The sequence below is a fragment of the Pseudophryne corroboree genome, chromosome 4 (assembly GCF_028390025.1).
Source record: "Pseudophryne corroboree isolate aPseCor3 chromosome 4, aPseCor3.hap2, whole genome shotgun sequence".
In the NCBI taxonomy this organism is placed as follows: Eukaryota; Metazoa; Chordata; class Amphibia; order Anura; family Myobatrachidae; genus Pseudophryne; species Pseudophryne corroboree.
The window spans coordinates 298,968,245-298,981,634 of NC_086447.1; the positions used below are offsets into that span (position 1 = coordinate 298,968,245).

Here is a 13,390-nt window from a genome sequence, read left to right on the forward strand (position 1 = left end):
AATTGTCTTATCAGCAAAGCAGTAATGACACAGGAATGCCATCCTGGGATCATGTGACAGTGTCTATATACAGATGTGTCCTCATACACCTAGGGGGAGATGTACTAAGCCTGAAAAGTGATAAATATCACTGTGATAAAGCACCAGCCAATCGGCTCCTAACTGCCATGTCACAGGCTGTGTTTGAAAAATGACAGTGAGGAGCCGATTGGCTGGTGCTTTATCACAGTGATATTTATCACTTTTCAAGCTTAGTACATCTGGCCCCTAGTGTCTACATGACGCGAGATGTCCCTCCTGACTAAGCTGATCCTAGTGGTGTAGTATATCATCTTTTTCTTTAAATTTCACAGATATAACAAAACACCAAAGTGTACCAGAGACACTGGGCTGTAACTTTAACTGCACAGGAATGAGTTTTAAACACGTACAAAGTCGCAGATGAAGTACAACAGAACAGAACGGCATGAGAAAGCACTTAGAGCTTCTTCATATAGAGTCAGACTGTACAAATGGTGCATACTGTATAACATAGATCAGTGCACTCTAGCAGAGTGGTTTTGTCACTTTCAGTTGCTTTAAGGTGGGTATACACTAAACCACAGGTTCTCAAACTCGTTCCTCAGGACCCCACACAGTGCATGTTTTGCAGGTCTCCTCACAGAATCACAAGTGAAATAATTAGCTCCACCTGTGGACCTTTTAAAATGTGTCAGTGAGTAATTAATACACCTGTGCATTTGCTGGGTTACCTGCAAAACATGCACTGTGTGTGGTCCTGAGGACCGAGTTTGAGAACCCCTGCACTAAACGATGGGGAATTGCCGGCGATGGACGATTATATCGTTGAACGATATAGCATTCAACTATATAGTGCGTACACACAACGTTATCGTTCAATGATATCGTTCAGTGATGTCACCAATGGCATTCCCGAACATGCAGCTCAGCCCGACATTGACAGGTTGAGCTGCATGTCAGCTCAATATTGGTGATCACTGAACGGTGGGGGTCATTCCGAGTTGTTCGCTCATTGCCGATTTTCGCAACAGAGCGATTAAGGCGAAAATGCGCATGCGCATGGTACGCAGTGCGCATGCGCTAAGTATTTTAGCACAAAACTTAGTAGATTTACTCACGTCCGAACGAAGAATTTTCATCGTTGAAGTGATCGGAGTGTGATTGACAGGAAGTGGGTGTTTCTGGGCGGAAACTGACCGTTTTCTGGGAGTGTGCGGAAAAACGCAGGCGTGCCAGGATAAAACGCGGGAGTGTCTGGAGAAACGGGGGAGTGGCTGGCCGAACGCAGGGTGTGTTTGTGACGTCAAACCAGGAACGAAACGGGCAATGTAGGAGTAAGTCTCGAGCTACTCAGAAACTGCTAAGAAATTTCTATTCGCAATTCTGCTAATCTTTCGGTCGCAATTCTGCTAAGCTAAGATACACTCCCAGAGGGCGGCAGCCTAGCGTGTGCAATGCTGCTAAAATCTGCTAGCGAGCGAACAACTCGGAATGACCCCCGGTGTGCGGGAGCGTGCTTCATGCATCGATCACCAATATTGCCCTATACACACTGCATGATATAAGCCTAAAAATAAACGATAACGACATTTAAGTTGTATATCGTTTATATTTTGGGCTAAAATCACCTACTTAGGTGGGACTTTTTTCGAACTGGTGATGTTGCCCATAGCAACCAGATTCTATTTAACATTTATCTAGCTGCTTCTAGAAAATAGATAGAATCTGATTGGTTGCTATGGGCAACATCACCATTTCTAAAAATCTCCCACCTTAGTAAATTTAACCCACTGATCGAAAAAGACACTTGGTGAGGCCAAGAGGTCCAGGATCTGGTGTGCCTGAAGCCACAGTGTATGAGGACACATCTGTAATACCTGTTCTCATGCAAACAGTAACAGGTTTAGAAGAAGAACTGGTTTGTTGTTAACAGTAGCTGAATTAGGTACGGCTAAGCCATTTTTCACTAGGTCAATGCATCATTTAGATTGTACTACAATCCTATATAAAAACCTAAAATACTTATTAACTAATTTAATAATTACACATCAGAACCGATGAAAATGGGCACAAAACAGTAAGTAGAAAATTGTGTTTGTTGCATGTTCACGATAATTATGCATTTACCCTATTGGAATATTAACAGGTTTGAAGATTTGTCCCTGAAAAAACATTTGCCAATACCTGTACTCTCTTGCTGCAAGTATGTGTTCAATTTCTGTGTGTAACTATAATTGCACCGTACTAGTACATCATACAAATCATGTAACAATCATACAGTTAGAGATACAGTAGCATAAACGATGGACAATGTGCAAATCGGTAGATGCGTAGGGGGAGATGTGTGACATAAGGTACATAATGCCCTGCTTGTGAGAGTTTATAGTCAATTGACAGGGGGTAGGAGGAGCTTGGACAAGGCAGACGGGACGATTGGCAGGAGATATATGACGCAATGAATGGAGGTTGGGCTACATCCTGGTCAAATGGAGTAATACATTCAGTAGGTGGGAACTGTACAGTATGTACAGATAACTTCACTGTACTAGTCCTCTTGCTTTGTATGGAGGGTGTAATTCTCAGTATTTGATTTGTTTTCTGCATGTTAAAAGAAATGCACTGTACGTAGCGGCAGAACAGTGCATAGGGAAATTTGAGTAGGGGGCCTGGTAATGTGATTATACAGGCCTCAAGGAGAAGGGGAATCTCAGAAGTGCAAGAACGGGCCCCCACACCTCCCAACCCTTGGCCACCACACCCTCTGTAGTTTGCACTTTACTATATCAGTTCTCTTGTTTAGCATGTTGGATGTAACTCTCAGTACATGTTCCTTGTCAATATGTAAATATAGCTGCATAGTACCAGTTCTTTTGTTCAGTATGTTGGCTGAAATTCTCAGTATAAGCCAGTGGTTCACAAACTGTGTGCCTAGGCACCCTGGGGTGCCTCGGGACACTTGCAGGGGTGCCTTTGATTGGTGGTCCAGGACCAATTAAAATAATTTATGGTCAATGTAATAGGCAATACCAGTGCTGGTGGCTGCCAATCATATGTGGACAAACAGAGGACAAACCGAAGCAAATCTTGTCCCTCACCACACAGTTGAACTTATGGATCACATATAAACACAATTTACTTAATTTAATATTTCTTTCTAAATTTCTCAATAAGAAGCTTTTATCCTGGAGGTGCCGTGAAAAAAATTCTTATGCTCTAGGGCGCCGTGATTCCAAAAAGTTTGGGATCCACTGGTAGAAGTTCTTATTCTGTACACTGTAAAGGCCCCATCATGCAGAATCTCAGCCAGGCCAAGTGGCAGAGTCATAACAAAATGACAGGGGAGCGCCATGACAGGGGACGGGTGGGGTGGGGGGGTGTTTATGAGTGCTGTAGGAGCGTGCGCTCCTGGGAAAAGATGGGCGTGGCCTTGCAATAAGAGGCGTGTGAATGCCATTTATGTATGATGGGGAGAGGGTGATGTCTTGGAGCGGCAGAGGGTGGCAGGCGAGAGAGGGTGATGGGGAGATAGTTATGCAGGGAAGACAGAGGGTAAGACAGTGGGTGACGGGGAGAGATGGATAGGCAGTGGGTGACAGTGGGTGACGTTAGGGTATGGGTGACGGGGTGGACAGTGGGTGAAACCAGGGAATGGGTAGCAGGTGGAAGAAGTGGGTAATGCCGGGGAGAGGCAGTGGGTGATGTAGAGGATGATGGGGAGAAGCACTGGGTGACAGGGAGTTAGTGACAAGCGAAAGAGGTGATGCGGAGAGATGGAGAGACAGTGGGTGACAGGAAGAAAGGCAGTGGGTGACCGGGAGAAGATGATAGAGAGAGGGTAAGGGAGAGGCAGAAGTGACAGGAAAAGGCAGTTGGATGGGAATAGGCAATGAGTGACACGTGCAATGGACAGGGTGACCGGGGAATCACTTCCGGTCCATTTATGCCGGGACAGTGTTTAGAGGTATCCGGTTCACTGCATTCGCACCTGCAATCACCTGCAAAAATAAAAGCACCCAGTATTTACCCTGCACAGAAACGATATAACCCACCCAAATCTAACTCCCTCTGCACATGTTATATTTGCACCCCCCCCCCTTCCTGCAGTGCACATGGTTCTGCCCATTAGCTAACAAATTTGCTGCTGCGATCAGGTCTGAATCAGGGCCCATGTCCGAACAGCTGCTATTAATATGTTAGTCATAAAAAACATAAAATGAAGTACTGTAGATTACAGTAATTAAACAAATAAAAGTAACAAGCATAAAAATAAAAGGTTATTCCTTTGAGATCCAATTGTAGTGGAATAGCGGCAAGCTTTGAAGGATCTAGGGCACTGATGTTAAACAATTCCAGAAACAGCTTTAGGGAGTCATTACGAGTTAATCGCACATAGCAACTTTTTGCTGCTCGTGCGATCAACTAGACGCCGCCTATGGGGGAGTGTATTTTAGCATAGCAAGGCTGCGATCGCTTGTGCAGCCCTGCTATTCGAAAAAGTTTTGTGTAAAACAAGACTAGCCCTGCAGTTACTTATCCTGTATGATGAATCCAGCGATGAAGGTCCCGGAATTGACGTTAGACATCCGCCCTACAAACGCCTCGACACGCCTGCGTTCGGATCTCCACTAGGGTGCATCAAACGCCCCGACATTCGGAATATTTGCTGTGCCTATTCTTAAAATGTTCCTTTTTAGCATAGAAACAACTGTGCAAATTTTTTTTGATGTACATAATGACTTAGGTGGTCCACCTCCACACCCAAAAATTGTCTGTATCTTGGTACTAAAGCACGTGTATTGTATTATACAAAACAACTAACTTTAGCAAAACGAAGCCAACTTTTTTATGTGTGCCATGAATGCGTGTCTTACATTGATTTAAGAGCATAAGAACATAAAGAAAGGGAACAGCATGAAGCCTCATGGGCCTAAAATAAATCCACAGATCTCTAAGAGTGCCATTCATGCATTCAGGCTCCATCACTGGTATCTCACTGAAGAAATGATCCCTCTAGCACTTTTCAGCAACCAAGTGAAGAGCTGAAAAGATCTATCTCTGACAGATTGCAAACTATTAAACCAGATCCAGAAGTTAGCGTTCCACAAAAACGCTTTGGAACAGGCTTTGGCAAACCAAGATTTCCTCAAGCAGTTAACCTATCTTCAACTACTACTCTTGCTGATCTGGTTGGAACAGATTCATGGTTTATGTTTAACATTCTTCAGCTAAACAGTGATTTTATTACGAAAGACATTGGTGAATGGAAAGAATCTGATGCTTATCAGAATTCACAAACCAATATTCAAGCATTGAATGTTGTCAATGATTGTGCTGAACGTGGTGTCAAGCTTAATTCAGACTTCTTATCATCGGCTAAGAAGGAAGAGCACTATCAAAATGTACTCCAAGTAGTTGAAGATAATCACAAAGAGAGACCAAACTTACGTAAGCCCAGCGGTCAGCAATAAGAGAGTTATGACGTTGTAATAAGCCAACTGTAACATGTTGTTCACTGTTCCGTCACTAATTCTGCTTATATCTCTTTGTTTAGTTGTTAACAATGAATAAATCACTTTATCATTAACCTACTAAATTGTTTTAAGTCCTTGTATCAGAGAAGTGAAAACAAGTGTTATTGCATTTAAAATAAATAGAAATCTTTAATCTTCAGGCGCATGGTGGGCCACATAAATATCATCTCAGATTCTTCAAAATTTGTATGCAATATATCCTTAACAATTCTAAAAAATGTAGCATGGGGACAAATAATTTTTCTTACTTTTAAAAATTCATGGAGCGTTTGATGCACCCTAATCTCCACGCCTGGAAAACGGTGATTAGATGCCCCAATCCGCCTCCCAATCTTCTTGTGGTCCGCGCTGCGACCGCTTTCTTCGTTCCCAGCGTCATTGCCCAGCGACTACCATCGCTGAGCAATGACGCGCCTGCTCATTGCATCCGCCGCACATACGCAGAACCGACCCATTCACACCGCTGCGATGAACCACAGCGTGCGAACGAGTCGGAATGACCCCCTTAGTCCGTTATTGACTATACTTATAATAAAGTTGTAACGGATGTGTCTGTACATAGAAATTATTTTGGAGAAATATACACCTTGGGACTGTGTATGAACTAGAGACAAAATTTTTCTTTCTGAATTTTTGTTTGACTGTGCGTTCCAGCATCATGCAAACACTACTAGATGAATTTGGATCACGTTTTGACTACTGTATAGTTTAATGATCTAAAAGAAACTGAGGTACGTATTATTTCGGTGTAACATCAGGGAGAAGAACAATAAAGGAAAACTCAGAAGCTTGACACTTAGCACGTGCAGTGTACAGGCTCCCCATGCCAAAAATGACTATATAAATATAATTTTCTGGGGGATTAATGTACATCTAGGGACTATTTCTGAACTATGGAGACAAAAATATTTTTATCGGAATTTGCACAGGCTCCTTGAGTCCAAAAATAAGAATTTACTTACCGATAATTCTATTTCTCGTAGTCCGTAGTGGATGCTGGGGACTCCGTAAGGACCATGGGGAATAGCGGCTCCGCAGGAGACTGGGCACAAAAGTAAAGCTTTAGAACTACCTGGTGTGCACTGGCTCCTCCCCCCACGACCCTCCTCCAAGCCTCAGTTAGGATACTGTGCCCGGACGAGCGTACACAATAAGGAAGGATTTTGAATCCCGGGTAAGACTCATACCAGCCACACCAATCACACTGTACAACCTGTGATCTGAACCCAGTTAACAGCATGATAACAGCGGAGCCTCTGAAAAGATGGCTCACAACAACAATAACCCGATTTTTGTAACAATAACTATGTACAAGTATTGCAGACAATACGCACTTGGGATGGGCGCCCAGCATCCACTACGGACTACGAGAAATAGAATTATCGGTAAGTAAATTCTTATTTTCTCTGACGTCCTAGTGGATGCTGGGGACTCCGTAAGGACCATGGGGATTATACCAAAGCTCCCAAACGGGCGGGAGAGTGCGGATGACTCTGCAGCACCAAATGAGAGAACTCCAGGTCCTCCTCAGCCAGGGTATCAAATTTGTAGAATTTTACAAACGTATTTGCTCCTGACCAAGTAGCTGCTCGGCAAAGTTGTAAAGCCGAGACCCCTCGGGCAGCCGCCCAAGATGAGCCCACCTTCCTTGTGGAATGGGCTTTTACAGATTTTGGCTGTGGCAGGCCTGCCACAGAATGTGCAAGCTGAATTGTACTACAAATCCAACGAGCAATAGTCTGCTTAGAAGCAGGAGCACCCAGCTTGTTGGGTGCATACAGAATAAACAACGAGTCAGATTTTCTGACTCCAGCCGTCCTGGAGACCTATATTTCCAGGGCTCTGACAACGTCTAGCAACTTGGAGTCCTCCAAGTCCCTAGTAGCCGCAGGCACCACAATAGGTTGATTCAGGTGAAACGCTGAAAACCACCTTAGGGAGAAACTGAGGACAAGTCCTCAATTCCGCCCTGTCCGAATGGAAAATCAGATGAGGGCTTTTACAGGATAAAGCCGCCAATTCTGACATGCACCTGGCCCAGGCCAGGGCCAACAGCATGACCACTTTCCATGTGAGATATTTTAACTCCACATATTTAAGTGGTTCAAACCAACGTGACTTTTGGAACCCAAAAACTACATTTAGATCCCAAGGTGCCACTGGAGGCACAAAAGGAGGCTGTATATACAGTACCCCTTTCACAAACGTCTGAACTTCAGGGACTGAAGCTAGTTCTTTTTGGAAGAAAATTGACAGGGCCGAAATTTGAACCTTAATGGACCCCCATTTCAGGCCCATAGACACTCCTGTTTGCAGGAAATGTAGGAATCGACCTAGTTGAAAATTCCTCCGTCGGGGCCTTACTGGCCTCGCACCACGCAACATATTTTCGCCAAATGCGGTGATAATGTTTTGCGGTTATATCTTTCCTGGCTTTGATCAGGATAGGAATGACTTCATCCGGAATGCCTTTCTCCTTCAGGATCCGGCGTTCAACCGCCTTGCCGTCAAACGCAGCCGCGGTAAGTCTTGGAACAGACAGGGTCCTTGCTGGAGCAGGTCCCTTCTTAGAGGTAGAGGCCACGGATCCTCCGTGAGCATCTCTTGAAGTTCCAGTTACCAAGTCCTTCTTGGCCAATCCGGAGCCACGAATATAGTGCTTACTCCTCTCCATCTTATAATTCTCAGTACCTTGGGTATGAGAGGCAGAGGAGGGAACACATACACTGACTGGTACACCCACTGTGTTACCAGAGCGTCTACAGCTATTGCCTGAGGGTCCCTTGACCTGGCGCAATACTTGTCGAGTTTTATAAACATGTGGAAGACTTCTGGGTGAAGTCCCCACTCTCCCGGGTGGAGGTCGTGTCTGCTGAGGAAGTCTGCTTCCCAGTTGTCCACTCCCGGAATGAATACTGCTGACAGTGCTATCACATGATTTTCCGCCCAGCGAAGAATCCTTGCAGCTTCTGCCATTGCCCTCCTGCTTCTTGTGTCACCCTGTCTGTTTACGTGGGTGACTGCCGAGATGTTGTCCGAATGGATCAACTCCGGGTGACCTTGAAGCAGAGGTTTTGCTGAGCTTAGAGCATTGTAAATGGCCCTTAGCTTCAGGATATTTATGTCCGTGGTCACCAGGACCCAGTCCTGAATGTGCGGCCCTCTAGAAGATGAGCACTCTGCAACCACCACAGGAGAGACACCCTTGTGCTTGGTGACAGGGTTATCCGCTGATGCATCTGAAGATGCGACCCGGACCATTTGTCCAGCAGGTCCCACTGGAAAGTTCTTGCGTGGAATCTGCCGAATGGGATTGCTTCGTAGGAAGCCACCATTTTTCCCAGAACCATTTCATTGATGTACTGAGACTTGGCTCGGTTATAGGAGGTTCCCGACTAGCTCGGATAACTCCCTGACTTTCTCCTCCGGGAGAAACACCTTTTTCTGGACTGTGTCCAGGATCATCCCTAGGAACAGAAGACGAGTCGTCGGAATCAGCTGCGATTTTGGAATATTGAGAATCCAATCGTGCTGCCGCAACACTACCTGAGATAGTGCTACACCGACCTCCAACTGTTCCCTGGATCTTACCCTTATCAGGGAATCGTCCAAGTAAGGGATAACTAAAATTCCCTTCCTTCGAAGGAGTATCATCATTTCGGCCATTACCTTGGTAAAGACCCGGGGTGCCGTGGACCATCCATACGGCAGCGTCTGAAACTGATAGTGACAGTTCTGTACCATAAACCTGAGGTACCCTTGGTGAGAAGGGTAAATTGGGACATGAAGGTAAGCATCCTTGATGTCCCCAGACATCATGTAGTCCCCTTCTTCCAGGTTCGCAATCACTGCTCTGAGTGACTCAATCTTGAATTTGAACCTCTGTATGTAAGTGTTCAAAGATTTTAGATTTAGAATCGGTCTCACCGAGCCGTCCGGCTTCGGTACCACAACAGTGTGGAATAATACCCCGTTCCCTGTTGCAGGAGGGGTACCTTGATTATCACCTGCTGGGAATACAGCTTGTGAATGGCTTCCAAAACTGCCTCCCTGTCAGAAGGAGACATCGGTAAAGCCGACTTTAGGAAACGGCGAGGGGGAGACGTCTCGAATTCCAATTTGTACCCCTGAGATATCACCTGAAGGGTTCAGGGGTCTACTTGCGAGTGAGCCCACTGCGCGCTGAAATTCATTGAGACGGGCCCCCACCGTGCCTGATTCTGCTTGTAAAGCCCCAGCGTCATACTGAGGGCTTGGCAGAGGCGGGAGAGGGCTTCTGTTCCTGGGAACTGGCTGATTTCTGCAGCCTTTTTCCTCTCCCTCTGTCACGGGGCAGAAATGAGGAACCTTTTGCCCGCTTGCCCACGAAAAGACTGCGCTTGATAATACGGCGTCTTCTTATGTTGAGAGGCGACCTGGGGTACAAACGTGGATTTCCCAGCTGTTGCCGTGGCCACCAGGTCTGAAAGACCGACCCCAAATAACTCCTCCCCTTAATAAGGCAATACTTCCAAATGCCGTTTGGAATCCGCATCACCTGACCACTGTCGTGTCCATAACCCTCTACTGGTAGAAATGGACAACGCACTTAGACTTGATGCCAGTCGGCAAATATTCCGCTGTGCATCACGCATATATAGAAATGCATCTTTTAAATGCTCTATAGGCAATAATATACTGTCCCTATCTAGGGTATCAATATTTTCAGTCAGGGAATCCGACCACGCCAACCCAGCACTGCACATCCAGGCTGAGGCGATTGCTGGTCGCAGTATAACACCAGTATGTGTGTAAATACCTTTTAGGATGCCCTCCTGCTTTCTATCAGCAGGATCCTTAAGGGCGGCCATCTCAGGAGAGGGTAGAGCCCTTACAAGCGTGTGAGCGCTTTATCCACCCTAGGGGGTGTTTCCCAACGCACCCTAACCTCTGGCGGGAAAGGATATAATGCCAATAACATTTTAGAAATTATCAGTTGTTATCGGGGGGAAACCCACGCATCATCACACACCTCATTTAATTTCTCAGATTCAGGAAAACTACAGGTAGTTTTTCCTCACCGAACATAATACCCCTTTTTTTGGTGGTACTCGTATTATCAGAAATGTGTAAAACATTTTTCATTGCCTCAATCATGTAACGTGTGGCCCTACTGGAAGTCACATTCGTCTCTTCACCGTCGACACTGGAGTCAGTATCCGTGTCGGCGTCTATATCTGCCATCTGAGGTAACGGGCGCTTTAGAGCCCCTGACGGCCTATGAGACGTCTGGACAGGCACAAGCTGAGTAGCCGGCTGTCTCATGTCAACCACTGTCTTTTATACAGAGCTGACACTGTCACGTAATTCCTTCCAACAGTTCATCCACTCAGGTGTCGACCCCCTAGGGGGTGACATCACTATTACAGGCAATCTGCTCCGTCTCCACATCATTTTTCTCCTCATACATGTCGACACAAACGTACCGACATACAGCACACACACAGGGAATGCTCTGATAGAGGACAGGACCCCACTAGCCCTTTGGGGAGACAGAGGGAGAGTTTGCCAGCACACACCAGAGCGCTATATATATACAGGGATAACCTTATATAAGTGTTTTTCCCCTTATAGCTGCTGTATTTTTAATACTGCGCGTAATTAGTGCCCCCCTCTCTTTTTTTAACCCTTTCTGTAGTGTAGTGACTGCAGGGGAGAGCCAGGGAGCTTCCCTCCAACGGAGCTGTGAGGGAAAATGGCGCCAGTGTGCTGAGGAGATAAGGCCGCCGAGAAGGGGGCGGAGCCTATCTCCCGTTTTTCTGTGTATTCTGGCAGGGGTTAAATTCATCCATATAGCCCAGGAGCTATATGTGATGCATTTTTTTTGCCATCCAAGGTGTTTTTATTGCGTCTCAGGGCGCCCCCCCCCAGCGCCCTGCACCCTCAGTGACCGGAGTGTGAAGTGTGCTGAGAGCAATGGCGCACAGCTGCAGTGCTGTGCGCTACCTTGTTGAAGACAGGACGTCTTCTGCCGCCGATTTTCCGGACCTCTTCTGTCTTCTGGCTCTGTAAGGGGGCCGGCGGCGCGGCTCTGGGACCTATCCATGGCTGGGCCTGTGATCGGTCCCTCTGGAGCTAATGTCCAGTAGCCTAAGAAGCCCAATCCACTCTGCACGCAGGTGAGTTCGCTTCTTCTCCCCTTAGTCCCTCGATGCAGTGAGCCTGTTGCCAGCAGGTCTCACTGAACATAAAAAACCTAAAACTAAACTTTTCACTAAGCAGCTCAGGAGAGCCACCTAGTGTGCACCCTTCTCGTTCGGGCACAAAAATCTAACTGAGGCTTGGAGGAGGGTCGTGGGGGGAGGAGCCAGTGCACACCAGGTAGTTCTAAAGCTTTACTTTTGTGCCCAGTCTCCTGCGGAGCCGCTATTCCCCATGGTCCTTACGGAGTCCCCAGCATCCACTAGGACGTCAGAGAAATAACTATATATATATATATATATATATATATATATATATCTCACACTTCGAACACCCTGACAGTCATATATGTATGCATATATACATACATAAATAAATATATCTCAAGATCTAATTTGCAGGTCAATCCGACTACATATTGTATTAATCACTAATCGGTCAGCTTATCTTGACTCATGAAGTTGCAATATACAGTACATGTTAATACAGTAGATGGTGCAGCTATACAATTACTACATATAGAGTCGCTGGTCATGTTACCTATAGCCTTTCAGTCTTACTGTAGTAGGTTAATTGGCAAAGGATTTGGGATCTACAAGATAATATTTTGTTTGACCAAAGTAAACTTAGACTTGGCTGTGAGACTAATTGCCCCTTGAATTGGATTTTGTGGTTAAAAATAGAAAACTGTGGATTATTGGTAATCGGTGTACTCTTTATTAGAGTGGTATAAAAATGCTTCCACCAAAGAGCAAGCTAGAATATGGCGATTAGCTGAAAGCAACCCGACTTAAAGTGACTGCTCTGCAGAGGAAGCTAATTGAGGCAGAGATTCTAACAGGATCTGGCGCAGGTAAGACTGTGTTTGTACCATGTATACTCCTTATCCCCAACAGTTTTCCTTTTCAATTCAAGTATCTAATATGCTAATTAAGCATCTGTGAAGAAAAAGACACCTCCTGACAGCTTCTTAGCTCTTACTGATACTTCCAAAGAAGCAGCATCAGAACACCATCGCAACTATCAGCCAAAGCTTACTTAGACTGACCTCTTCCTGCCAGTTTATGAGGCCAGAAAATATGAGTCCTCCTGCCTTGGCACTCCCAGATATTGCGGGCGACTTGGGGAAATTGCGAGTGACAACTGAGGACTCGTTCTGCACATGCGCAGACCCACAACAATTAGAGTAGTAATCAAACCATCGGCCCCAATGGCTCCATTTCTGAAATCCAAGGTGTAACATGGAGCTATTTTCTAGTTAAATCAAAGTATTATATTGATTAAAAAAGGAATGTGTAAATTGATTTGTCTTCTTAGTATCTACATAATTAGAAATATTTTGGACTAAATATGTGCGTCTGCAGTACAGACAATGCCAAAAAAAAATCTAATTTGAAAGCACTCTCTGTTCTTCAAAGAACAGATAACAGGTTTGTCAAGTTTAATTACTAAACTTGACTTTGATTCAAGACAGATGGGCCACATTGTGACAGTTAGCCCACTCTGGAAGCATGCTACTCTGCAAAATGCAACCATCAAAACTGTTAGCTTCATGAATATCACAATTCTGTGCACACACTCAGTAAGGTGTCTAAAGCACGGGCACTCCAGCCACGCACCATGCAGCCTGTACAGCTGCTCAGAATGTCCTTAGGATG

The 13,390-nt window shown here is 45.5% G+C and overlaps 1 protein-coding gene across 4 annotated transcripts in view; it reads right to left on the reverse strand.

Annotated features, from left to right (window-relative positions):
* The window catches only part of PLD1 (phospholipase D1), a 497,457-nt gene that overhangs the window by 5,474 nt on the left and 478,593 nt on the right, over positions 1-13,390 (reverse strand). The window lies entirely within an intron of this gene.